Source organism: Sipha flava, unplaced genomic scaffold (genome assembly GCF_003268045.1).
Source record: "Sipha flava isolate LNK unplaced genomic scaffold, YSA_version1 80_pilon_pilon, whole genome shotgun sequence".
NCBI lineage: Eukaryota > Metazoa > Arthropoda > Insecta > Hemiptera > Aphididae > Sipha > Sipha flava.
Genome location: NW_020273622.1, coordinates 1,493,195 through 1,505,203, shown reverse-complemented (window position 1 = coordinate 1,505,203; position 12,009 = coordinate 1,493,195). Strand labels below are relative to the sequence as shown.

The window sequence follows — 12,009 nt, the reverse complement described above, 5'->3', positions numbered from 1 at the left end:
ATGAACGTTACGGCCGAAATGAGAATCAAGGTTAAATTATAACTTTTATACGTTACCTAATGTTTATTTAGATAATCTATTAGTTTTAAAAAATTTAAAATCGCTTAAATATATTTCACCTATTTCCCATACATTTTTAAGTCTCATTTAATTATCAAATATATAAAAAATTTGAAAGTTCGTAAAAGCATGAACCAATTTCAAATAAAGCTCATTCGATTTTAAATAACTTTCCAACAGATGCGGAGTGGCACAAAAATTCTTACCGGGCAAACGAGTATTTTAGGCCACTTTTACAAATTTAATTTCTCACAATTTATTTTCTTATTGGTAAATGTGTGCTAACCATTTTTCGATTGGGAGAAGTATAAAACAATTTGTTTGCCTACATACTGGTAGAAACTATCAAAAATTTATTTTCATACACATTTCATATTTTTCTTATACACAATAATAATCTATGTCCAGTTACCAGCGTTTTATGTGAATATCATACAGTACAGTAGGAATAATACTAAATCTATATCCAAGCGTTGAATAGACTAAGCGAGTAACTGAAATCTAACGGTTGGCACGCAACATTGTACTATTTTACTCGTACTTTATTTTTATAAATAATTTTATAATTTTTTAATGATTTTTATATTTACTTCCCCTATTTTACAAGCTATATATTGTAATTGTGTGTATATTAACATGTGAGGACAACTGGTATATTTTCCTCTAGGTAATTAGGGGGAAATTGGTGTAAAAAAAAGGTACTTTTGGGGGCAACTAGTACATACCCGTTTGCGCGGGGGTCTGCCAGGATCTAAATCATTAACTTTTTTGTTTAGCGTTAAAAACGCCCAACTCATTAGAAAAATGTTTGGTAGCAAATATTATGTGTTTAAAAAAAAAAATTGGTGTGCATAATTACCTTTTTTCCGATAAAAACTAATAATTCAAAAACATATGTTTTATCCTCTATATAGAGGTAAAAACGATCAAAATATATTTATTTTAGGTATAATATCAAATATTTTTTTTCAAAGCTTGGATTTATATTACTTTTTGTTTTTGTTATTGAATAAATATATTAAAATATTATATATTATAACTAAATTTTATGTACTTGTCATTTCTACACAATAATATTACAAATTATGTTCTTAAAAATCAATGTTTATGCACCAAAAGTTATCATCCCGCAAGTATCTTAGTGTTTATTAGGAATAAACGATTAGTGATTTGGACACACTCATAGCAGATGGACAGCTAATAAAAAAAAGTAGGTACTCGTAAGAAAAACGAACAAAACAAGGCTCTTAGAAAAACCAAGAACCCTTGGATCGATGTAACAACCAGACTTGAAAGAGGTAGACAAAATGTAACCTTTAAGTTGATTAATAACAGAGGATGGCGAGATATCCCGACGGCAGCAATGGTTCTTAATGAATCGGTATCCTGAGAAGAATAATCTGAGGTATTATTAAATAAAAATGCGGGCCTAAACTACTGTTATTCACAATCATAGTCGTAATGTTCTTTTGTTTACGTATTATGTCAATCATAATACAATATTATAACCCGTCTGAATAACTATTTATTATACGATTTACAGGGTTAATCGTTATCACAAGACTATGTAATTACCTACATGAGAAATCGAGTTATTACATATTAGTCGTAATATTTTAATTCGCGGTTCACACAATTAATTTGTTTTTGTTGTTTCTATAGTAAGCTAAAAAAAAAATATTCCCAACACACCAGCCCACTTCTTATACAAACAATTCAGACCACCAAGTATGTCCCAGTTTCCCGGCGGGCCACTCCGTCCCTGCTTTCCAATATGAAAAACTCACAATAGCAAGATTTCTAAGAAATTATTAAATACCCTTCTTTATGGGTTTATCAATATATTACCAACCAAAGATGTTGAGGAAGTTTAATAATTTGATTTCTAAAAACTATACATTATTATTTGTAATTCAGGATATAATTAAAGAATTAAACTTACGAATGGCATTATCAAAAAATGTCCAACATTCACAGAACCGTGTAAACAATAATTGTTTATAATAATTATAATAATTGTATTCACGATGTTGAACAATGAGTGAAGTTCAAATTTCAATTCATAGAGATGTTTTGTTAACTCATAATAAACGGAGTAAACAAAAAAAAAATGACAAAATTAAACTAATTTATGAAATTGCTAAGAAACAAAACTAACAACAATTTTACTCAATCTTCTCGAAAATAAATTTTATAGTATACTAAAAATAATACACATTATTGTCTCAAACCAAAATATTAGGTGAACATACTTTGGATTTATCACAAATCCAGATTTACAAATTTAATATTAAATGTACAATAAAATACTGATTTAATTATTTTCCTTAATTCCATGCTCATTTACAAATAAAATAAAAATATAAATTAGTCAACATTAAATCTATTCTATGACAGTTTCTGTTTAACCCATAGAGTAGACATGGTAAGTTTTTTAGTATCCGTGGGGCCAAATAACCATTTTAGGTTTGTTTTTAATGCCTGGAGTATAGGTAATTTAAAAAATTATCTTTTATGATTTTCGCTTAAAATATACTTGAACAGGACTTTGTTTACTTTTACATTTAAAACAAGCAAAATAGTCAGTCACATAAATGTCAGGGGTGAACGCATATTGCAAATCCAAAGATTTGTCTTGATCAAAAAATGAAGGTCTAATCATAAACATTTTGTTTTGTTTTTATTATTCATTAGTATAGGCAGTGACAAAACCAGGGACAGGGGATAAAAAGACCATAATCCTCACTAATATTTCGAAAAATATACAAAAGTTTTAAGACACAAATTCGACAAACTAAATAAATGACACATTTTATATTTTAACATGTTTAATTAACTTATTAAAATAAAAGATGTTACTTATTTATCAGAGAATTGAAAATTTGAAAACCCTCAAAATATTATAAGTATAGGACTATTATATCATGAACAATAAAAGCAATATTTAGTCACAACTACAAAATAGAGAAATATAAAATATAACATAAAACTTATTATCAACTTCAATGAAAAATAGTCAAAATTATGAATAATTATGAAATTAGTAATAAAATGAAAACTAATATGAAGTTAGCTTTAAAATATTTAGTCAAAAATTATTGTTGCATTATTTTGTGAGTAAAATAATACAACATTAAACATGTATAAATATATATTTATATGGATTGATAAACAAAATAAAAAATATTTTCAACTATAAAAAAAAATTATTTATTTTCATAACATACCTATAAATGTAATCAATTTAAGTAGGTGTAATAATTTTATAAAAAGAACCAGTATGAAATAAGCAAATATTATCAATTAAGTGATTTATTAAACATAACCGATAGTAAGTTCTGGCTCATGAAAATAAATTATAGACTACTATTGTTTCAAGACTGGTGTGAGTATTATTTCAATATTAAAAACTTTTCGTAGGCGATGATGGATCAGCAGCACCTGTGTAAACATAAATACATTTTAAAATTAAAATTAAATTAAATAATATATTATAAGTTTATTGGGCACTTAGGTATAAAGTAAAATAATATAATGAATTTTTAAACCTAAGAAAATAACCTTAATAACTTTTTTCTTTAATATGTTATTTAAACAATTGATACACACATACGCACGCGCACGCACACACACACGCACGCCCACACACATACATTACACAGGAAACTTTAAGAAGATTTTGTTTTTAAAATGCCAAGATAATGGATTATCATTATTCATTACCTAAGCACATATTTCTTCAAAGAAAATCCTGTACATATGTATGTTATACTAATTATTTTTTACCATTAAAGGTATACTAATATGAATACATAAATGTACTATGGACAAAACAAATAAAATTTAACATTTAAAAGAATAAAATATTTGTAGTTTTCTTAGCATGCATTAATTGTTTGAGACATAAGCTATAATCAGATTAAAACAATATAAATTATAAAATTAAAAATATACATCCTAGACTTTCCATTTCACTGATTAAATACACACCTTATACCTACCATATTACAGATTTGACAAATGGACGGCGTTCGATGAGCTCGCCCTGTATAAAAATCTACCACACCATCATGTTGTGCCAACAATGAGGAACATACTGGTGTCATGACCACCATCAAATCAACATCATCAATACCAACAACACCATCATCATCAACATTGGTAAATGAGGCCCCAATTAAGTTCATTTAACCATAACACTCATATTCCTCCTATATGAATATAAAATTCAAACTATTTTATATGGATATAATTATATTAAATATTTTAAGGATAAGAATGACTAAAGAAAAAGATATTGTCTTCACGTTTTTTATTTTTATTTTTTTAACGCTAAATTAAGTTACAAATATTATTTATTAAAAATTAGTTTATTAAAAAACGTCCACTCTTAATTTATGTAAATAAAATATGAGGTTTGAAAATAACACAGAAAAATTTTATACTATATTATGTTTGAGGGTGGTAGATGTTTTACACAAAATATCAATAAAATTTTAACTTTTGAAATTTTAAAACATTAATGAATATCTAACCTTGTTTCCATTGGATCATAAAAATTATTTTTTCAATTTCAATAAAATAAAATAATGAAACATTAGATTCAATATTTAAAAATTAATTAAATACAGTAGAATAATGCAATTCAGTATAATCGACAACACAATAAGCATTGGGGCTTAATAAATAGTTAAGAAAAAAAAATGTATAAATAATGGTACTGTTGTCTATTATAGGATTCATTGGTTGTCACAATTAGGTTTTTGAATACATAAACTACATTCTTATGATGAAACTAACTAAATTTTATAACATAAGCAATAATGACTATGAGAGAAATATATGCTAATTTATGTTTTAGTAATACAAACATTGTCAATATTCTCATAAATTATGTTATTTAATGGAATTCAATAAGAAAAATGTAAATGCACAATCAGTTTAATTTGGAAATAATTTTTTAACAATTATTTTATCATTCATATTCATTGAATATTGGTTTGTAAAAACTTTTCTGAATCATTACTAAATTAAGCGATAATAGAATAATCATTATTGTTATTATTTTGTTAATTACCAGCACAAAAATACCCAGTAAAACACAGGTGTGATAGTTGCATTTGAAAATATTTAATATAATTATTCTATTTCAACAGGGGCTCTTAAATTTCATGAAAAATATCTGTATATATAGTATATACACTAAGTAAAATATAAGACTATAATAACTTTTATTCTGAATTAACTACTGTTCTCTGCTATAAATATGTTTCAAATAATTCTCTATCTTAATAAACCTAGCACAATAAAGTAATTTATAAAGTTTAAAAATAAATGTTAATTAATTGAAAAAAAATATACATCATATTACTTTTTTATGTAATTTGAATTGTCTGAAACAAAATAATTTCTGTAATACAAATACATAAAAAAATAGATGTTACGATTTTTTTTTTTAGAGGAAACAAGGTTTGTTTTTAAATCTATTAGTTATAATAAGGTTATTTTCTAAATCTATAAGCAATATTATTATAAGAAAAGTGAAGTGTAATATTAGGGAAGCCATATTCTTCAAGCACATATCAATATATACCATTTAATCCATAAGTTAAACATATAAAATATTTAAACCACTTTTATCATGTTATTGACACTAAAATTATTAATAAATTTTTTTTTTTTTTTATTATATCAACAATACTTGAACAAGACTTAATTCAATAGTCTTAAAGTAATTGATTCACTACTAACAGTACATTTTAACATGACTTGTGAAATAAATTCTTTGTTAATTTGTTTTGATTTTTTGTTGGTTGTTAATTATTTAAAAAATATTTATTTTAGTTCTTGGAACTTAATATTTGATGATTATAAAATTTTAAAACAAAAATTTAAATAAAATAAAAATGTCTACTATTTGGTATTTAAAATATATTATTAAAATAAATACTGCAAAATGTATGAATATTGAAATTACAATACAAACAATTTAAAATATAACTAGTCATAAAAAAGATTGAACTCTATTAAAATATAATTTTTAAATTTAACATAAATTATATCTCATAATCAATACTATTAACTTCTAAGTAAATCACTAATACTTAAAAAATTATTATTCATATATACACTACACAGCATGCTTTTATTTAAGAAAAACAAAAAATGACAAATATTTTATTAAAATCAGTATAACTCAAAATATAGAGTCTCAATCAAAAATTAATAACAAAGTTATCATTTTAAATTTTATATAAAATTCTTAAATATATTTAATGTAATCATAGTGTGTTTGATTAAATAAATAAATATCATCATTGAGTATAAAATGTATATAAATCGATGTTTACAAAAACAGTATATTATACTTTTAATAAAAATTTATCTTTAAAGTAAAAAAAAAAAAAATTTATCAGTTATGACAAATTAACTGTTGGCTGTACAGCAAGTGCAGATATTTTCTGAATTTTCTTTTATACTCAAAAATGCTATTTATTTAACTTATAGTAAAAAATGTGCATATATAATATTAATTACAACTTAACTTAAATTGTTACAGTAGAAGCTAGCGTAAGTAAAAATGTAATGCCGCTTAAAAATGTGGTAAATTAGAACTATTCAATTTTGTTAAGTCCTTTAAACTAACACTCATTGAAGTATAAAATAAGATTTCATCCATAGCTTATAATATGTACTACAAGCAAAAATAGTTAATATCTAGAAAACCAACACCAATAAAGTTATAAATATAAAATGTATATTCTATATATAGTAATATTGAATAAATGATATTGAAACTATTATATTAAATAATCATTTTAAAAATGAATTTTTTTAACTCTCTGTTAAAATGTATCATTTTTCTTCCTTAATATAATAAAATATAATTTATTAAAATAACATTTGATCAATATTCAAATGCTTATCAAAATTATATTGGAAATATATTTAAGAATCAATGAGAAATATATAACACAATTATCAAGTTATATATTTCCAGATATTATTTATAATCTATATATAGTTATTATATATATATATAATTACCTCAACGTCTGTAACCATAGTTGACTTCCTTACAGGAACGTGAAAAGTGTCCTACTCTATTGCAAGAATAACATCTAAGCGAATCACGATAGCTGTTGTTTCTTGTAGACCTACGGCTGAGTCCACGCGTTTTAGCAAAACTAACGGTCAAGAAGCTTCCATACAATTCCCTGTTAAAAAAAAAATAAAAAAAAGATCTTAATATTTGCAAAATATATTACATATAAAATACCTACATTCCATTAGTACGTTTTTGTGCTTCAGCAGCATCTTTATCTCTTTTGTATACAACAAAAGCAAAACTGGGTCTGGTTCTTGACATCCATACTTCAAGTAATGTACCATACCTTTCAAATTCTTTCTCAATATCACGCCTAGTTATACTGCTTCCTAATTTAATAAATAAATACATCATTAATAAATTAAGATTTTTAATACTTTAATACTATATAAAATATGATAATTAGGAAGCGGATTTTAATGTAATAAAAAACGTAAAATATTTAAAATTAATTAATATTTATAAAATATTAATTTTTAATTTTTAATTAATAATTATTCATTTAATCATCTTCATTGTTGTCTTCTTTGGAACAATTGGATAGATATTTAAATTTTAATGTACGACAGTTAGATTTTAAAATCAACTCGTAACAGCTGAGGGTGCATTCAACGTCGACAGAGGTTAATGGGGCATATTTCATGCCACTTATTTCAGATGGTGTTACTTCAATATAATTTGAGATATTTACATTTATATTAATAAGATTATATCTAATAATTAAAAATTTTTTGTAAACCAACGTATTACTCAGTACGTAGTTTAATTTTTAATATAACTCCGGATTCTCCTTGAAATAAATTTCATTAAATTTCTACATTTTCCATTATCACGAAACTTTCATTTATTGTTAGATTCAATGTTTCAAATATTTTATTATTCTACATAATATCAGAAGTAATAATGATTGTAGTATCTGAATCAAAATTTGAAATATCTTCTTTCATGTAATTCCAATATAATAATTATAAATTAAATAAAAAAACTGTATTGAAATGGATGAAAATGTAAAATATGTAAATATTGATAAAATATTTAAAAATATGTAAAATAAAAAAGGTCTCATATTATTCAGGATGTTATAAAATGTGCTTATTTTTAATTAGAATTGAGAAATTCACATTCAATAACTGCATGTAATTATATAATAATCCGCGCCCTAATGATAACCATAATATTAATTTAATATTTAAAAAATATGAATAATTAAATGTTACAATTGTTATTAACTCGAGAAAATAACCTTTTAAAATAAAATAATATTCATTTAAATGAATGTAATGTAGGTATAAGTCAAAAATTAACTGCCCAAAGTAATAACAAAAGTTAAAACATAATTTCAATAAATATAAAATGTAAACTTAATTACATTCCACTTAATTTCATTTTGAATCATCATTTAAATTAAATTTACTAAATTTATCAACCCAAACATTTACAATGCAAGATTTATTTCATATACATATAAACAAATTTCATTATTAAACAATGAAGTTCTAATTCTAACCAATGTCTCTGACGTGGAGTCTGTGTTTATCGACTGGCGTCTTGCTTCTGCTTCGGCTACGGCTACGAGTTGATCCCGAATGACTTCTAGAATAGCTGCGTGAAGTCCTACGGCTGCGCGAACGGCTTCGACTTCTACTCTTTGATCGACTGCGGCTCTTACTTCTCGACATGGTTCACTACAAAATTAAAAATACATTAACATTAAAATTGCATACATAATATACAATTGTTTTCTGTTTTCGATTATATGGTTAACACTTTTTATATCATAATTGTTGTGCCAATCATTAAAAAGAACATCTCAAAAATGTATTTTACTTACATCTCACAAAATTCAGTTATGTATTTGCTACCGCACATGTACTTGTATAACTGATTTTTAACTTTTACGAATTAAATTAAATTAGTTCAGTATTTATTAATCACTTGTTGGAATTAAACGTTAATTAATAATCGAAAACTAATATAACAAAAACGATATTTATTTCACAATGTGCTAATATCCATGTACCAAATACAAATATCGAATTGAAGGCGGCAGCCGCATCAATTAAATGGATATGCAATGAATAAATGCGATTTAACAATAATAGTCATGGAAGAGCAGAACACGAGTTAATAGATCTGCCGAAGTCCACCACAGACCCAACAGGCAAACAGCACAACCGAATACAAATCGTGCAGTAGTGCCATATACACGAAAATGTACTGCCAACCTTCCAAAAACGTTTCTGAACCGTATAGTACAGAAATAGAGAATTATTATATTAACATTTAATGTGCGTGATATAATAATAATTATTCATCAACTTCTATAGAAAAATGAGGAAATTTGAAAAAACTCTCATATTGTCTCATAATTAATTCAGAAGTAAAAAAATGATTATAATATAATAATACACATAAGCATTCACGGGTCAGACAATACAAAAACTGACATGATATTCAATGAAATTTCCTAGTTTTGGAATGGGTCATAAAAAAGTAATGTTTGAACCGGATGCGGTCCGATGACCACTGGTTTAAAGGTTAAAAAAGTCAACAAATGTCTGAACAGCTTTAACAGCTGACTTGTCAGCAGTGGTGTATTTGTAATTTTTTTCTAGGGTATACGCTCAGCACATAAGATTTAATTGGTGGGAGGGAGGACTAAACCCCTAAAAAAATGTTCTACCTACCTAAACTCAAAATTACATTATATGATGGGGACGTGGGATATACCCCCGCCAGACTTTTTTCCTAAGAGGTTGGGGGTGTACAAAAATTGAAAATAAATAATATTTTTATTTCATTAATACAATTTTACTTAAATCTATGAATAAAATGTCTACATACGAGTTATTAGGTCAAATATGTTAAAACAATACAAATATGATATAAAAAAAAATTACATATTGTACATTTATACAGAGTGAACACGAAAATCTGTCACCTGATATAACCATGTTAAACGATTATCTTTGTAAAATCCGGACATTTTTTCAAATCCGACGCCAATCCGGACAGATCCGGACTGTCCGGATGAAATCCGGACGTATAGTAACCCTACGTATACCCGCGTATACTACACTGCATACTACAATGCTTGTCAGTTAAAATGCATTCTACCTAAGTATGCGTTACAACAATCGACAGTAGATGGAAAATACATGAATGTTCAATAAAAAAAGGCTCCAAATCGAAAAAATTGGGACTGTTAAAACAAAAATAGACAACTATGTATGCATTTTCAAGTTAGTTTAACTTTAGATTTAGATTGAGGACTAGAATAATAAAAATATGCTTAGTAAAAATATATGTAAAAAGATCTTCAATGAGGGAGAGTTAAAACCCCCAAACCTCCCATTGCGCATGGTTCTAAATTAATGTAAGTTTTGGTAACCATTTCAATTTGGTACTTAAACATTACTGAAATCGAAAAAAATAATTAAAAATATAACTATGACGACCTTAGTTATAATCGCAAGCGGACCTGTATTTAAAAATTTGGCACCCCCGGGCATATTATTTATGCCCCCTCCCCCCAAAAAAAATAAATAATAATAATATAACACTTATTATTTCATCCATAACCGAGATTCTTTAATATTAAAATATAACTTATAAAAGAAAATCCTTTAATACTTCTTTTAATTAACAAATTAAACAAATTATAACATAATAAAATATACTATTTTCCTTTTTTTATTGTTTTACTTTTTTTCATTAGGTAGATTATTTTTAAAATGAATTTCGCTAAAATATTTTGCTACGCCTGAGACTTGTCGCCCCCGGGCATGTGCCTACCCGTGCCCCTCCCCTAAATACGGGCCTGATGTCAAGTTATTAATGTCGGATGAGGGAAATTTATATTTTAGGAATGAACACGTACCAATGGACACCAACTCACAGAAAATGTTAGTGTCAGATATGTGTTACACAGGGCCGGATTTTGGGGGAGGCACGGGGCCCCCACAAGATTCAATTAATAAAATGCCTCCACAAAATGATTAACTTTTTTTTTTAATTTTTCTAATAATTTGCAAAAAAAAAATTTATTTTTTTAAGTTTGACAAGTGGTGCTGTTAGTGTGTGATAAAACGAATCACTATATAGATTGGTATTGGTAATTTTCTACCATTAATACTTAATTATAAATAGAATTATTCAACTATACTCTGACAAGACTAATAACCTAGCAAGCGCCGAGCTTCCATTTCCCCCTCTCTCAGCGGCGTCGTCGGACGAGTGCAACCGGTCGTCGGAGCGCGCCGTTGCTCGGCGAGCCGTTGGGGTGAGTGTCAAGCGTATCGCTAGTACAATAATAGATTTTCTTATATTTTAATGCGAAATATCTATAGACGCGCTCTAAGGGATCGCACCTTTATGTGAGCCCTGGAGCCCCCACATCCTTAAATCCGGCCCTAGTGTTACACATCATCGCAAAATTCCTGTAATCGGGCAGATTTTTCACGTTGAGTTCATGAAATTGGTATAACATTTTTCAATAACTGATGACGAAGCATCAAGTCCGTTGTACACACCACAGAATAGATTAAATTTAATCTATTCTGTGTACACTAGACGATTTCGTCCGTACTGTTAAAATTAGATCAACATTTTTCCGTACGGTTGTTGTTTTTACATAAGACGGTTTTCCCTTAAGGTTATATTTTACGTCTCAACTTTTAACTTTGTTGACTTTTAACATGAATTTAATTCGAACCATTGCCATGTGACTTATTTATCGTCGATTACAATTACATAAAAAACAACGTAACAATCTTGTTTACTGAGTACCTACACATAATTAATGAATATACACTTCTTTCTAAGCATTTTCGTTAATGCCT

At 26.5% G+C, this 12,009-nt stretch overlaps 1 pseudogene; it reads right to left on the bottom strand.

Moving 5' to 3' along the window:
• Positions 1–3,346: 3,346 nt before the first annotated feature.
• On the bottom strand, positions 3,347–9,302 carry LOC112693044 (annotated as a pseudogene).
• Between the last annotated feature and the right edge of the window lie 2,707 nt (positions 9,303–12,009).